This window comes from Corvus hawaiiensis, chromosome 17 (genome assembly GCF_020740725.1).
Source record: "Corvus hawaiiensis isolate bCorHaw1 chromosome 17, bCorHaw1.pri.cur, whole genome shotgun sequence".
NCBI classification, from domain to species: Eukaryota; Metazoa; Chordata; class Aves; order Passeriformes; family Corvidae; genus Corvus; species Corvus hawaiiensis.
This window is the reverse complement of record NC_063229.1, coordinates 10,855,004-10,868,723: the sequence shown is the minus strand read 5'-3', so window position 1 is coordinate 10,868,723 and position 13,720 is coordinate 10,855,004. Positions and strand designations below refer to the sequence as shown.

The 13,720-nt window shown below is 44.4% G+C and overlaps 1 long non-coding RNA gene across 2 annotated transcripts in view; it reads left to right on the top strand.

Moving 5' to 3' along the window:
* The window catches only part of LOC125334658, a 36,599-nt gene extending 32,020 nt beyond the window's left edge, over positions 1 to 4,579 (top strand). The window contains exons 2-3 of one of the 2 annotated variants that reach the window (XR_007207190.1): positions 1,071 to 1,201; positions 3,123 to 4,579. This is a non-coding gene — a long non-coding RNA (uncharacterized LOC125334658). Of the gene's footprint in view, positions 1 to 1,067; positions 1,202 to 3,122 lie in introns of both variants that reach the window. The other variant, XR_007207191.1, reaches the window with a different exon arrangement.
* Positions 4,580 to 13,720: the final 9,141 nt, after the last annotated feature.

The following is a 13,720-nucleotide window of genomic DNA, read 5'->3' as shown; positions in this document are numbered from 1 at the left end:
AGCAGTTCTGGTGTGGCCGAGCCACTCAGTTTGTGGTTTGTACATCTGACCCATTGGGAATTTGCACACAAAGGCTCTTCTGCTCTCTTCCAGGCACTGGAATTTCTCTGAAAGTGGTGGAGACTGAGCACAGGACACTGGAGATCCAGGTCTTGTGTTGTCTGGGAGGCCCCAGACCCACCTTGTTGCACAGGGCAGCATCTTCTTTTCTGCACTGTGGGTGTTTTGCATTTTGCATGGTTGTGTGTGGAGGTGATCTGGCTCCTCTCCATCTTGCCCCTTTGAGAAGCATCCCTGGAAATGGAGAAAACCCTGAGGACATGCTGGATCAGGAATGGAGCATGAAAAGGGTTGTGGCTTTGATGAAGACACTTCTTTAGAAGTGGAGCATTTTGGTTGTGTTTTGTTTTTTATCCAGAAGCAGTTTGACATAAATTGTTGGATTTAACAACTGAGTAAAACCCAACTCCAGATGTCAAAGGTGACATCCCTGTCAGTGCCCAAACCACAGCCTCCTCTTTGAGCAGGTACATTTTGCTGTGTTGTGAACTCCAGTTCAGGGAGAACTGCAGTTCCTGGGTCTGCAGGGATGGGACAGTTTGAGAGGCAGATCTCATGCAAAGGACACTGATGGTGCTCTTTAGATTCACACAAAACCTTCCAGCGATTGGCAAGCTACAAAAAAAGAGTTGGTACCAAAAGCCAGTTCCTGAAGGGAGAATTGTGTGTGTTATTCCTCTCCAGTGCACCGACAAAACTAATGTGCTCAGAAGATGACTCTGAAACTGCCTTTTGTTGTATTTTGTAGGATTTTCTATTTGCAATAACTACCGTGTGATTTTATTTCTAGGAACTAGATTATTTTACAATAAAGGCAAAGAACCTCCAATCATTTTAGCAAGCAAAGAAAAAACACCTCTAAACGTTCCAAGAATATTACAAAACATCCTAAAACCAACTTAGTTTTCACTCACATGATTGATATGTGCACTATTTTACTGCACAACACTGTTTTTCTTACACAGAATTGTTTCTTTCAACTATAGCTAACTTGATTCTCTGTGTAGCAGGATCTGAGGCCAGTAAACCATGAAGAAATTTTACACTGCAGACTGCAGCAAGCAGAGGTCTCTCTAGTGAAGGCATTATTTTACAAAATGATGGATGTGCATATTTATTTGCTCTGTGACTTCCACGTCAGGTTTGTCATATTTCCTCAAATTACTAGTTAAACCAAGGTTTTGAGTTTTGTTTTGTTTTTGTTTCTGCTGAAGCCTGCAGGCTCAATATACCTTATAAAAATCAAGCTGTAATTTATCTGCTCCATAGATCATGTGTAACAATAATCACTCTGGAGTCTGTGCCGGGTTTGGATGTCTGGCTTTGTTGGAAGAGATGTATGAAGTGAACAAAAAGCTTCCTGATTTTCATACTCCGCAATAAACCTGAAATATGGAGAGAAGTGAAACATGTATTTAAATTAAACCGAGGAATCATGACAAAGAAGGAGTACAGAGAAATACACTCACACCCAGACACATATTTCGCAATGACACAGTATTATTTCTCCTACCAGATGGACCTCTACAAGTTCTGTGCACTCCATGTTGCAGACATTCAGCAATCCAGGCAGTGAAACAGTTTTCACCCTCAACTTGGACTTACCAGAACAGTGAATTGTTAACTTGCATTTTGCAGGGATAAAAATCTTTGCCAACATGAAAACGTAGGGACCCCCAAAAGGGTTCGTACTCGCAGGCACTGCCTGCAGTGTTTAAGTGCTACTTCACTCGGAATTCACTGCTCAGTGTTACTGCTTATTTCACATACATATGGGTAATTTTGGAAAGGCCACGAGAAAACCTCAGAATCTTTTTCTAGGTGTTTGCAAAAATAATAATAACAACAGGCTAAAATTATTAGCTGACCAACCCCGCCATATACAAACAGAAAACTCACTGAAGATTATCGTAGCTTTAATCCCCTCCACACTCACCCCCACCTCTGGGGAAGGCAGGGAATAATCATAATACATTGAAATATTTTTTATTGCCCGGGGTGGGCAGTGCCTCCCACAGCCAAACTGCCTTTTGCAAGGCATTTCTCTCCTTGTTTTGTTTGTCACAACACCGAGAGGATACGTGATTCATGTTGCACCTCCCCGTGTGGGGATGCGGAGCGGGTGCGAGACTGTGCGAGGCGCCTGCCGGGGCCACGCGCGTCCCTCGTCACCGCACGGGTTAATCAGCAGCCAGGCTCTGTCACCGCCGGGGCCCCAAGGAAGCCAAGCACTGGGAAAAGATTTCTGGTCCATTGGCTGTAGGAACACAGAGCTGCAGCAAGGCCCCGGCGTGAGGAAGAGAATGCAATTTTAAAATTAATTAATTCTCTGCGATGAACTTTGTCGGAGAGCTGCAGCCCCGCTCTGGTTGGGGAGGGGAGGTACCTCCTCTGCTCCCCAGACAATGCCATGCCTGGGACTGGGTGGGTAAAACACATCCTGGGAGGCATTTCCAAAAGCCCAGTTTCTGGTCAGTCTGCAGCCTGAGTTACAGGGCAAATCTGATTCTGCCTGCAGCTCCCCAAATTCTCTCTTGTCTTTTTTTTTTTAAAAAACCCTAAATTGCTGTGGCACCGCCATTAAGAGATCCACCAGAAGCCTGGAAGAAGAGATTAGCACATACCAGAGTGACAGGGCTGCTGGGAAGGGGAAAAAATAGACAACATCAGTGCAATGTACCATTAAAAGTATGGAGTGACAGATGACAGTTGGTCTGTGATGGGGTGATTCAGCTAAATGGTAAACAGAAGGGCGAATTCTGATCTCGCTTATGCCAACATAAACCTTGGGCTGCAGAGGAGCTGCTTCACGTCTCTAGGACCAGAGTGAAGCCCATACAAGCTGTGACTCAGCCAGATAATCTCTGACAACTGTTAGCACCGTGGTAAATATGGCAACGTGGCAGGCTGGAAAAGGGGCTAAAAAAAGTTTCGCTTCCACACTTCCAAAACGAAATGTTTCAGAGGTTTTTTATCTCAGAACGATGTCTAAAATCTTGGTAGCAGTAATAGAAGTGGTTGAGAAATATTGAGGTAAAACATGTTGGGTTTTTTTTTTTCAGGTTGGATGAAATATTTTGACTGAGGCCAAATTAATGAGGTTGCTGAGCCAATGGAGTGAAAAGTCAGTTATTCCCATAAATTCCAGTCCCTCCAGAGTGGACCTGATGGACACTGTGCTCAACCATTAATGGTGATGTGGTGGACAGACACTAACTCATGTCTGCATGAGATACATGAGGAAAGGCTTTTAAAAAGAGGTATTTGCTAAGAGAATGTTGAACATTTGTTTTTGCTTCAAAAACACATTTTCAAAGAGAGGATCCCATCCAAAACATATGTTCCCTCCCTGTGTGGGCAGGCGTGCAAACACTAACGTGGGACCCAGCAAACTGCAAAGGAGAGCATGGAAGCCAAAGCTAAAACTCCCATCTCACTGCTGAGGCTTCCTCGTGATAAAGCTGCTGCTCTCAGGTACTGGCACCAAGAAAAGGGTGGGTTGGGCCTGTCCTGGCTCCTGGATGTCTGAACCCACTTGTCCCTTCACCCATTGGCACCATCTGGCACCACATTGTTTGCATTTGGTAAATGACAATGTAAAAACTATCGGGATGTGAACCTGTGCCACATTGCTGTTCTGATTAAGAGAATAAATTCCCTTCTTTCTTTCCATGGCTTCACTTTGTGAGGTATTGGTATTTTAACTTCAGTCCGCACAGCGCCTTGTTTCACCAGCAAGCTACTGTGGTATCTGCAGAACTGCAAATAAGCCATTTCTCATGGAAAATGTTGAATTTTTCACATTTTAGCTGATCTGAAAGGCACCTATGCCCAGAGATATGGAGATCTGAAACACATCATCCTTGGTGGGAAAGGCCATGAGAAGGGACTGTCCCATGGGGAGGCCTCTATGGCAGCTGCATCACCCTCCAATGCTTTAGGAAATTTAGCACCACTCAGTGTCATTTAAGATGTGGGGAAAAGTTTTGTTTTCCCCAAATCTTAAATCAAATTGCTTCCTCCTGTGAGCCCGACTCGAGGTAGCAGTGAAAATGGGTCTAGAAAATAAAGCTCTGCACCTTATATAGGAAAGCTACCAGAAATATATGGATTGTGGAATTACTCTTTGCTGAGAAGGGAATTCAGATTTTATTCCTCCTATTGCGTTTTATTTCTTGTGTCATTACAGAATACACAAGCAGATTATTCCCCAGCCACAAAACAGTTGCAGCGAGATGCTGCAGTTGAAAAGAACAAAACAGGCAACAGTTCAACATTCTCAGTTAAGATCATTATGATACTATTAATGGATATTAATTTCTGTTTATTTTACAAATATTGGGAAACTAGTTTTCAAATTCACACCTCACCAAATGCTTTACAACAATGATTTGTTTCATTAATTTTATCAGCTGCATGCCTTGTTTTTTTATAGCATGTTCTTTGCTGAGAGACATTAATCTGATGGAGCATCCTAAGAGCCTGTGCAGAGGATCCAAGCTGATAAATGTTGGTGCACAGGCTGCCCACCACTGTCAGTTTTTCAATTTGCAGTGTAGTTGGGGCACATAATAAATTTCTGGGGGTTTTATTTTTATTTTACAGAAGCCTTGAAATTTTCCTGTGCATATTTTCTCACTGTTTTATCATATATATGAGCCCTCAACATCCAAATGTCAAATTCTGTGTGATATGGGTTAGGTAATAAACCCTATGGCATTATTTTTAGAATACCTATAAAAATAACTAACACAGTTTAAAGTCATGTCTTAGTTAAATATTCAGTGTAGAATTGGTTTCTAGCTGAATTCAGTAGCCACTATTTCTGAGTTTCTCACTAATAAATATAAAATGCTAATGGAAAGTGAACAGGAAAATATTCTGCATATGCTAAATTGACCTTATATTCAAAATGCAAAAATGCTTATGGCACGTGGTTAAAAAAAAATAAAGTGGGTTAATGCTTACACCTGGAGAACAGTGAAGAAGAATAGTGAACTCTAAAGAGAGCAGTGCACACATCATTATTTAAAATATTTTCCTTAGTTTCTCAAGGTTTACAAAATGTCATGGCTTTCTCTAAAATGGCAAGAGCAGAGAGAGGCAGCCAACACTAAATTCTATTTCTGATTTTGATCCAGACTCCTTCTTCCTGCCTGTTTCTGGAGGATGTTCTGGAGCTGAGTGTTGCAGTGTTACCCCAGTGCCCCTGTACCCATCTCAGGGATGGGCAAGTGGCCCAAGGGAGCAGAGTTAGGTCCCTCCAGTGACACCAGCTCCAGGCCAGTCACATCTGGCACACAGATCATGCAACACTCACGTGCCAGGAGTTTTACAGCCCATTTATCAGGGGGTTGCCCACATCCTTACACCTCCCAGGTGATGAACTCCTCCCCAGAAGGAGCAGGAAGCAGGACTGGAGGTCTGCACAACCTTCCTCCGGGTCAGGGCATGCCCTGGGTGAGGGTTTTACAGGCTGAGTGGAATCCCAAGTGGCTTTTGCTCTGCTCTTCCCTGTCAGTCTGCTGTGAATGCTCCCCTGGATGCTGAATTCCTCTGCTGAAAACTGGAGATGGAGCTAAAACTCACGCGCTGGGATTGGACCTCCTGCCACTGCGCTGAATCTGGGGTCTGTTGAGCACTGCCAGTGGTGGAGCAGTGCAGGAATGGCAGTGGGGAAACACTACAACAACAAATGGGTGCTACTGCATTCCCTCCCCTCCCTCCCAGTCCCTGGGCCAAATTTCTTTATTCCTTTCAATGCAACTCAAAACCAATGAAGTCAATAGAAAAACCAGTTAACCAGACCCTGACTCAGCCCTTGGTTTGCTTAATCTCCTGTGCTGTGGAGTTAACCCATGACACACTTTAGTATACCTTCATGTCTTTCCCCTGAGTAGACAGAGAATCCTATTTTTCATATTTGTTTCCCTGGACCTTGGCCAGCTGAATAGAGGTCAAATACGTCAAGCTGGGTCTAAACTACAGGAAAAAAATGAGCTGCATTTCAACCTTTTTCTCTAGCAGAGTGACAATATAATTCATGTTTATATTCCTGCCTTCACCACCGTCCTGCTGTTTGACCTTGGTGAAGTCACTTCATCTTTTTGGACCTTCATTTCTCCTCCAGCTTGTTCCTTTTGTCTTTAGATTAATATGGGGCAAAAATAAACAAATATCTACGGGGTAAAACATGGCTTAGGTAGTGCATTGGCAATGTTACGACAAAGTGCTTCCACCTCCTGGACTTGAGGTCCAGGCAGAAGTTATGGAAAATAATACCAGCATAAATTCCAAGCATGGGATAAACATAAAGCAATGTGCTGTCCCCATGCATGCCATGGGTTTTCAGCATTGCCACCCAGATTAGCAGGCAGCTCTCTCTGGTGCACAGCAGCACCGTGCCCACTAATTCTGCCATGCAGCAGGAAAAGCTGGTTCTGGTGAGACTAGGAGCTGTGCAAATGTGAAATGCCTTCAGCTGAGTGAAACTCCCATTTTTATGGAGATATTTGGCTGCCTTCAGATCTAATTTCAGGATCCAAACTCCCCAATTTCCCCATAAGAATGTGTTCAAACATTGCTTGACTGCTATTCTCCCTTGCTCAGAGCTGGGAAGTCATCACAACTGATGAGGAGTCGTTATGAAGTTGACAATTTGCCCCTTCCCTTCGAAAACCCAATTCTGCAGAGCTTCATTCCTTTCAGCCCACACTGACTCTCATCCAAAGCCTTCCCTGCTGCTCGAAAGAAACCTGAAATTTCCCAACTGCAGGATTAAACTCATCCTCACTCCCTCCAAACAAACAAACAAACAAACAAACGACTAAAGAGGGAAGAAATTATCTCTACAGTAGGGAGATGAATGTAAAGAGCTTATATGTTAATCATTAGCAGAAAAAAAATCCCAACTGAAGTCAGAAGGAAAGAAAAGAAGAGATAAAGGGGAAATACAGACACTGGAAGGGAAAAAAAGGTGAAAGCAGGAGAAACAAAGTGCCGCTACCAAGAGTGTTGTTTGTCTGCTCTGTGAGAGCGGCCAGAGCCCTGTCCAGACTGGGCGAACAGAATTACTCAACTTCTAAACTCCCGGCAATTCCTGCAGTGCGTCCCCTGGGTCCCAGCTCTCCCACACCCCCTGGGTGGGGGTCACCCTGTGCTCTGCCTGGCAGGAACCCTGAGAGCTGGGAAGGAGGGAGGGAAGGAGAGAGGGAGGGCAACCCAAACCCAGCACCCCCCTGTGCCTTGCAAGCCCGTGATCTCCTTTATACCCATCACTTACTCAGCCATTCCTTTCTCCCCGTGATGACCACTTGCAAAATAAAGGCAAATGTCTTGATATTTATTATTGTATTTTAATTTTTTTTTTTTTTTTTGGTATCCCTGGTCTGGAAGGAGTTAAAGTCATTATCTCCTCGATGTCCACCGCAGCACTGCATCCCCGCTGAGCTCCATCAGAGCTGCCGGGGCAGTGGCAGCGGTGACTTCACCTCCGTGCGTCGCAGCCTCGCGCGGTGCCCAACTGCTGGAGTTTGCTAATTTGTGTGTTTTCACTCGAGGCCTGCTGATTCAATCATTTTAAAGATGCCCATTTCTTCCAAGCCAGGGATTTTATGACTCTAAGGATTAGAAGCTGTTATCCCAACAAACCCTGGAGCTCTATATATTCTGATTTTATGGTAAGCTTCACTAATAAACTGTTTAAAACATATGCTAATTGTGTTTATTGTATTCTTTAATTATCATATGTATCATTAAAGATGTACTATCCCGTTTGGAATCCTAATACCTAATGCCCTCCTTTTATTTATTTATTTTCCTTTTTTTGGTATCGTTTCACAGTACTGCATTACCTTAAAAAAAAAGAGGGAGGAATTGGAAATACAGATATATATTTTAACAAGGAAGCTTATTTTCAATTTTCATTGCTTATTTAAAAGTAGAGTCTTTGAATTTAATTTGAAATCTCTCTCATGAAGAAAGGCAGGCAGGGAATGACATAACAAAACATGGCATTTTGTCTCTGTGCGTTTTATTCTTTAATTCTTTTTTAAAATACGCCTCCCTATCATCTCCTGTGTTTAGTTTTCTGTTTTCAGACTGCTCAAAATGATAATTTTGAGCCAACCCAGCTGAGTTGGGTTACAAAAGATCAGAATAATTGTCCCCTCATTTTTGTTATATCTCATTATTCTTATCATACATACACACACTCACACACACACCCCAGCGTGTGCATAATAAATAAGGGTGTATTATGTATATGTACATGCACCCATGTATACAAATGTATATTCACACTAATTGTGCTCATTTTTTACCCATTAATGAGGAGTTGTTTTTGCCAAATAGAGTTACCCACCATCCGAGCTGTGTGAGCAATTTTCACTATTTTGAAGCCTGATCTTGATCCTGAAAGCTGTTTTATCCTGTTGCTTTAAAATGAGGGTGCCCCAGCACAACAAAAGCCTGGATTCAGGAAATATTTCCCTCTCCTGACTTGCCCCCAACAGCCAGAACAATGTCCCCCAGCCCTGGTTGCTGTTGATGGCAGTGGCCTGCCCTGATTCCTATACTGCTTTTATTATTTTCATTTTTTTTCCTTTTTCACTTGGGAAAATGAACTGACATCAACATGGGGCATTTTGCTCATTGCTGAAAAAGAAAACAGCAATAAAAAATCCCAGCTTTTTTCAGCTGCGCAAGCCAGGGGAAGGGCAGGAAGACGCATGTGCAGCGAGATCAGTCCGTGGTCATCAATACTGCAGACGAGAATAATAAATATGTGCAGGCACACGACAGAAAAACACGGCCACGCTCATTTCTGCACTCATATGCTCCAGCTCAGACCTTTAAGTTCTTTCCCCCCCCTCCATATTTGAGGAACATCCTGGGAAAAACACGATTATCCCAACAGAGGGTTTTGTTTTGATGAAAAGGGATGAAGCTGCTGGGCTGCTTTGCTGCTGGCATAGTGGATGATTTGCTCTCAGGAGTTTATCAATCAGATTTTTTTATTTTACTTGAAGAATGTTTCCTTTAGATACCAGATGTTAATGTCACCTCATGAATGAAACCGCATCTGCAAATTGAATAATGTCATTTGCATTCACTCATTCTAAATAACATTGAAAAGTGGCAATGCTGCGTGTGGTGAAAATTTTTTTCCAGGCAAAAGAGACTCTGCTTTGGTATCCAAGACATGATAAAACACTGGGATTTGGATTCTTTAATAAACTCATTAAATAAGTGTAGTATTGGGCCAAAAACTTAAAACCCATGTAACTTTGGTTCCTAAATAATGGCAACCCTCAGCCTAAGCATCCACATCACATAATACAGAACCTAATGTCAGGTCAGGTTCTCTTTATAGGGGTGATGGGTGAATTTGGGACAAGCTGCCTGCATAGGTGTTGGCACTTTTCACTTGCTGGGATCCCTGAGGACAGGCTTAATTGTTTGTTTTGTCTTTCTGAAGATGTAACCCGTTGTTGGTTTGACATCCCAGCCACAGGTGTGCTTCAAGCTGCAGGAAGAAATAGCAGATTGTGTCCTGTCAAAACAAACCCACTGTGGTTAGAGACATCTCAGCCCATGGCTGATTTTATCCTGAATTCCATGGGTGTAATATTTGGGGTGTTGGTGTGTCTGGGGGCCCACAGGGAGCACATCCTCCCTGCCTGCACCAGCCCAGCCAGCACAGCTCTGCCCTTGCTGCAGCCCCTGGAAATGATCATTTTGCACAGCCCCACACAAATTAAAGCATCGCCATCTCTCCCTATTATATTAATGGATTTTATGCTACTTTTTAAATTACACTGTTTTCAAACAGGAATACATTTGAATGTCAGACTCTAATACCCAAATATAAATGTCAAGACCTCTGTACTTCTCCGGCATGTAGGAACTAATTTAATCATCTCAGTGAAACGATTTCAGTTCAGACAATCACTTTGTTCGAGTGGAAGGGTTATGAAGAGGGTGCACAGCCACGGGAAAGTGCTTACACACTATTTAGGGCCTTGCTTTTTTTAGAGAAAGAAAACCAAGATGGGCATTTGTGCAAGAGTGGAAATTCCCAGCCCCTGCCCAGCTGATGGCAAAGGAGGTAATTGCACTGTGGGCTCAGAAAAATGATGCGCAGCACCGAGGAATAGCAAATGCTCATTTATTGGAGAAAAGAAGGGGAGGGAGCAGTGATGGAAAATGATTTTTTTCCCCCTGTGTCTGAAGAATAAAAAGAACCATCTTGTGAAATCCAGGCTGCCTGGTCAGTGAGTGCTGCTAGGCTCCCGAGTGGGTTATCCCATTGGCTGCGCACACGGAAACCACGGACACGGGAGAAAAGCAGCAGCAGTTTTGCGTATGGACTGTGGGCCTCCTGCTTCTAAAACTCAGCTTAGACAGCTTCATTCCTCCTTTTTACATATGGCATTTAAAAAAAGGCAAAGGCAGCGCTGGCAGGTTTTATCCAAAGGGTAACTGCTGAACAGGATTGGCAGAAGGAGCTTATGCCCTATGTGGGCCTGCTACCCCCAACATCACAGTACTCCACCATAACTCATGGCTTCTGTCTGTTCTGGGAGGGAGGGAAGTTCCTCCAAAATTTCTGAGGTAGTTCAGATCGGCTCCAGGCCACTGCTGTGCAAAGACTCCCATCAGCAGGCATGCAGTGACTGTATGGGAAAGAGAAAGAAACATCCCAGCTCCTTTCTGGGGTTTCTGGAGGACTGGGGAGGCTTGAGAGGAGGAGGCATAGTCAGAGAAAGATGGGAAAGAGAAAGGGGAAGGGTAGATCAGAGCCTGGAGACATGGGGAAGGGATGGTTAGGGACCCCAGAGTTTATAAATGAAGGACATGCACCAATCCATGTGTGCAGGGAATGTTTGTCCTTTCCCTGGGTGTGCCATCACCTCCTGAGCTGCAGTCCAGCAGCCTGCACGGGAGCGGATCCAGTTCCCGGCGAAGTTGCTGGGAATAAGCACGGATTCAGTGCTGATCGCACTTGCCTGCCTTGAATGTAAAACTTTCAGCCCTAATTCTGTCTTTACAACAAGCAGGATTAAAATCTTTGAACTGAAATAATGTTGCTGCTGTGTCATGCACCCCCGAACAAAACAAGCTAGAGGAATAATCAGGGCTGCAGTCCGTTTTGGAGAGCTTGGGTGAAAGAGGCTTAATTTGTCGGGTTACTTGTTACAATTAGATGCAGTATAGATGATGTCAAGTTATATTAATAGCTCTAAGATTTTCCAAGTGTTGGTATGAAAACTGCCCAGGATTGATAATGAAAACATGCACAGGAGAGCTTTGTAAAACAATCAAAAATCAATCCCATGTGTCAAGCTGAACATATCAACGAGACAGTTTGCAGTCAGAGGGTTTTCTTATGAAGTGCTGTCAACAGTCAATGCTACACTTGTCTGATCCGTCCAGCTCCGCTAAGTGGAAAGATTTCTCTTTATATTAACCCAATAGAAAAGGAAAGGAAAACCAGGAAAATGTAAGCCACAGTAATTCATCTCAAGTATCCTGAAGGACAATTAGCAACAAAGGCTAGCGGTGGTAAGCCTGCTCTTTGGTGGGGTTTGGAGATCCGGGACTGTAATTATTGAGCCATCCTGCTGAATAGCACAATCAATGCTTGATGGCTGCGCCGGTGCGGCGGCTAGGGCTCTTGTGTAAATGAAATGTCAGGCTGGGGGAAAAGGGGCCATTGTGTTTACTCGAGCCTGGATTAGCTTTTAGAGAACAATGAATCTGCAATCGACGCAAGACATTTTAATGGTGTTGTCGGGATCTTTCTTAAAAGGAGGTTGGGGTGATGGAGAGGGAGGGAGAACGGCACTGGCGAGGAGGATGCATTCCACCCGTGCTGTGCAGGTGTGCACACATCCAGCCCCACTTCACGGCTTGTCCCAGCTGGACCGTGGTCCTTGGAGTTGGCAGCAGCCACCCAGGATCAGGGCAGTGGAACCACAGTGCAGTCATGCCAGGCTTCACGACTGGCTGGGCAGGTGACAGGTTTTTGCACCCGGCTACACATCTTTCTGCCCAAAGTGCCTTAAGCCTCCCTCCCCTTGCTCCCTCGAGCATGGGTCTTCTGGATTTATAGCCTCAGGGTTTATCCCTCTCCCTCTTTCACAGTATTTTCACTCTTTCTCTCCTTCTCTCTCAAAAATAAGCTTCTCCCCAGAAGCATCAAGCTCAAGCTTTTCAGCCCTCCCCTTAAATTCCTGTCTAACTTCTCACGGACACATCTCTATTCTTGTCATGTCTTACTTCCTTCTTTCACAGCAGAAATATTTATCAAACTGTTCTTCAAACCTGCCAGTAGCTTCACTTCCCCCTTCAGTTTTCCCAGCACTGCTCCTTATATTGCAAAATCATCCCTTATTCCATGCACTGAATGAATATTCCAGCTTCAGCCATGGATGTTCTGGGAGAGTTTTGTGTGGGCACATGCCCAGAGATGAAGGACAGATTTTTGTGGCCATTCAAAGGTATTTGCTAATCTTCTTTTCTCACCAATTGCAAGTATTCCAATCCTGGAGAGTGTTGCTGGGTGGGAAGGTGACAGGTATCCCAATCTCTTGTTTCCAGCCACATGCTGGAAGAGCAAACCTGCACCGCCAAGGGACATATGAAAATTTCCTTTTTGCCCTTGTGTAGAATGTAATGCTCATCCCTCCAGGAATATCAGGGTAAGTAAATACCTGTGGACTACACATTGCTGTGCTTGTTTTTACTACAGGGTGATGAAGCGAATAAAGCAGCCCTGGCTGTGCTAAGCTTGGAGAAGACAAGTGATGACAGGAATATCCAGAGGTTTTGGGAACGCATTTGCTTTCTTTACTCAGGCTTCATTCAAACACATTTTTGCAGCCAACCTTTTCAGTGTTAATGACATGGTGTCCACCCTACCCAGACCCTGCTGACACTGTGGTGTCTGACTCCTGCCACTAAACCCAGAGAGTTTAGTCCCATTTTCCTTCCTCCAGCCCCAGCACCTGCTCAGCCATGGAGCAAACCAAGGCTGGTGGTCTGTGAAGTGCTCGGGGCAGGCACCGAGTCTCACCCGTAAACCACCACCACACACCTCCTCAGAGGAAGGCAAACTCTGCAGATGTAATTGATTAGTAACTATCAGCTAATTGCAGGGTAATCACATGATTATTTTTGCTTTGCAAACTGAATAGTTGCCATGAGATTGGATAATTGTGCGGGGCAATTTTACACAGAGGCACATACGAATGCAGAGTAAAACCAGTCTCAGGGCTGTGTACAGCAGGCAGGGTGATTTCATTCCTTGCAAGTCCAGTGTGCACATCAGTGCATTGTGTGCTTCTCAAGGCATCTTTGAATCCTGTGCTCTAAAGGAGAACCAAAAGATAAGAAATTGCTCTACCAGCATCACTAGAATGAAATAAAATCCCCAAACTTTTGGCAAGGCAGCATCTTGACAGGTCTGCCAGCCCAAAGGGAAGATGCAATGCTCCTGTCCTTTGAAGGAGGGCTTGGGCTGCTCCTCCAGGAGGAGGAGAGGCGGAGGCAGGGACACACTGCAGGAGCACACTCTGCTTAACCCCAGGAACTTGTTTGCCTGCAGCCCACGTAGGCACCACAGCCACAGCCACACCTGCAAATGAGTGCAAAGCAT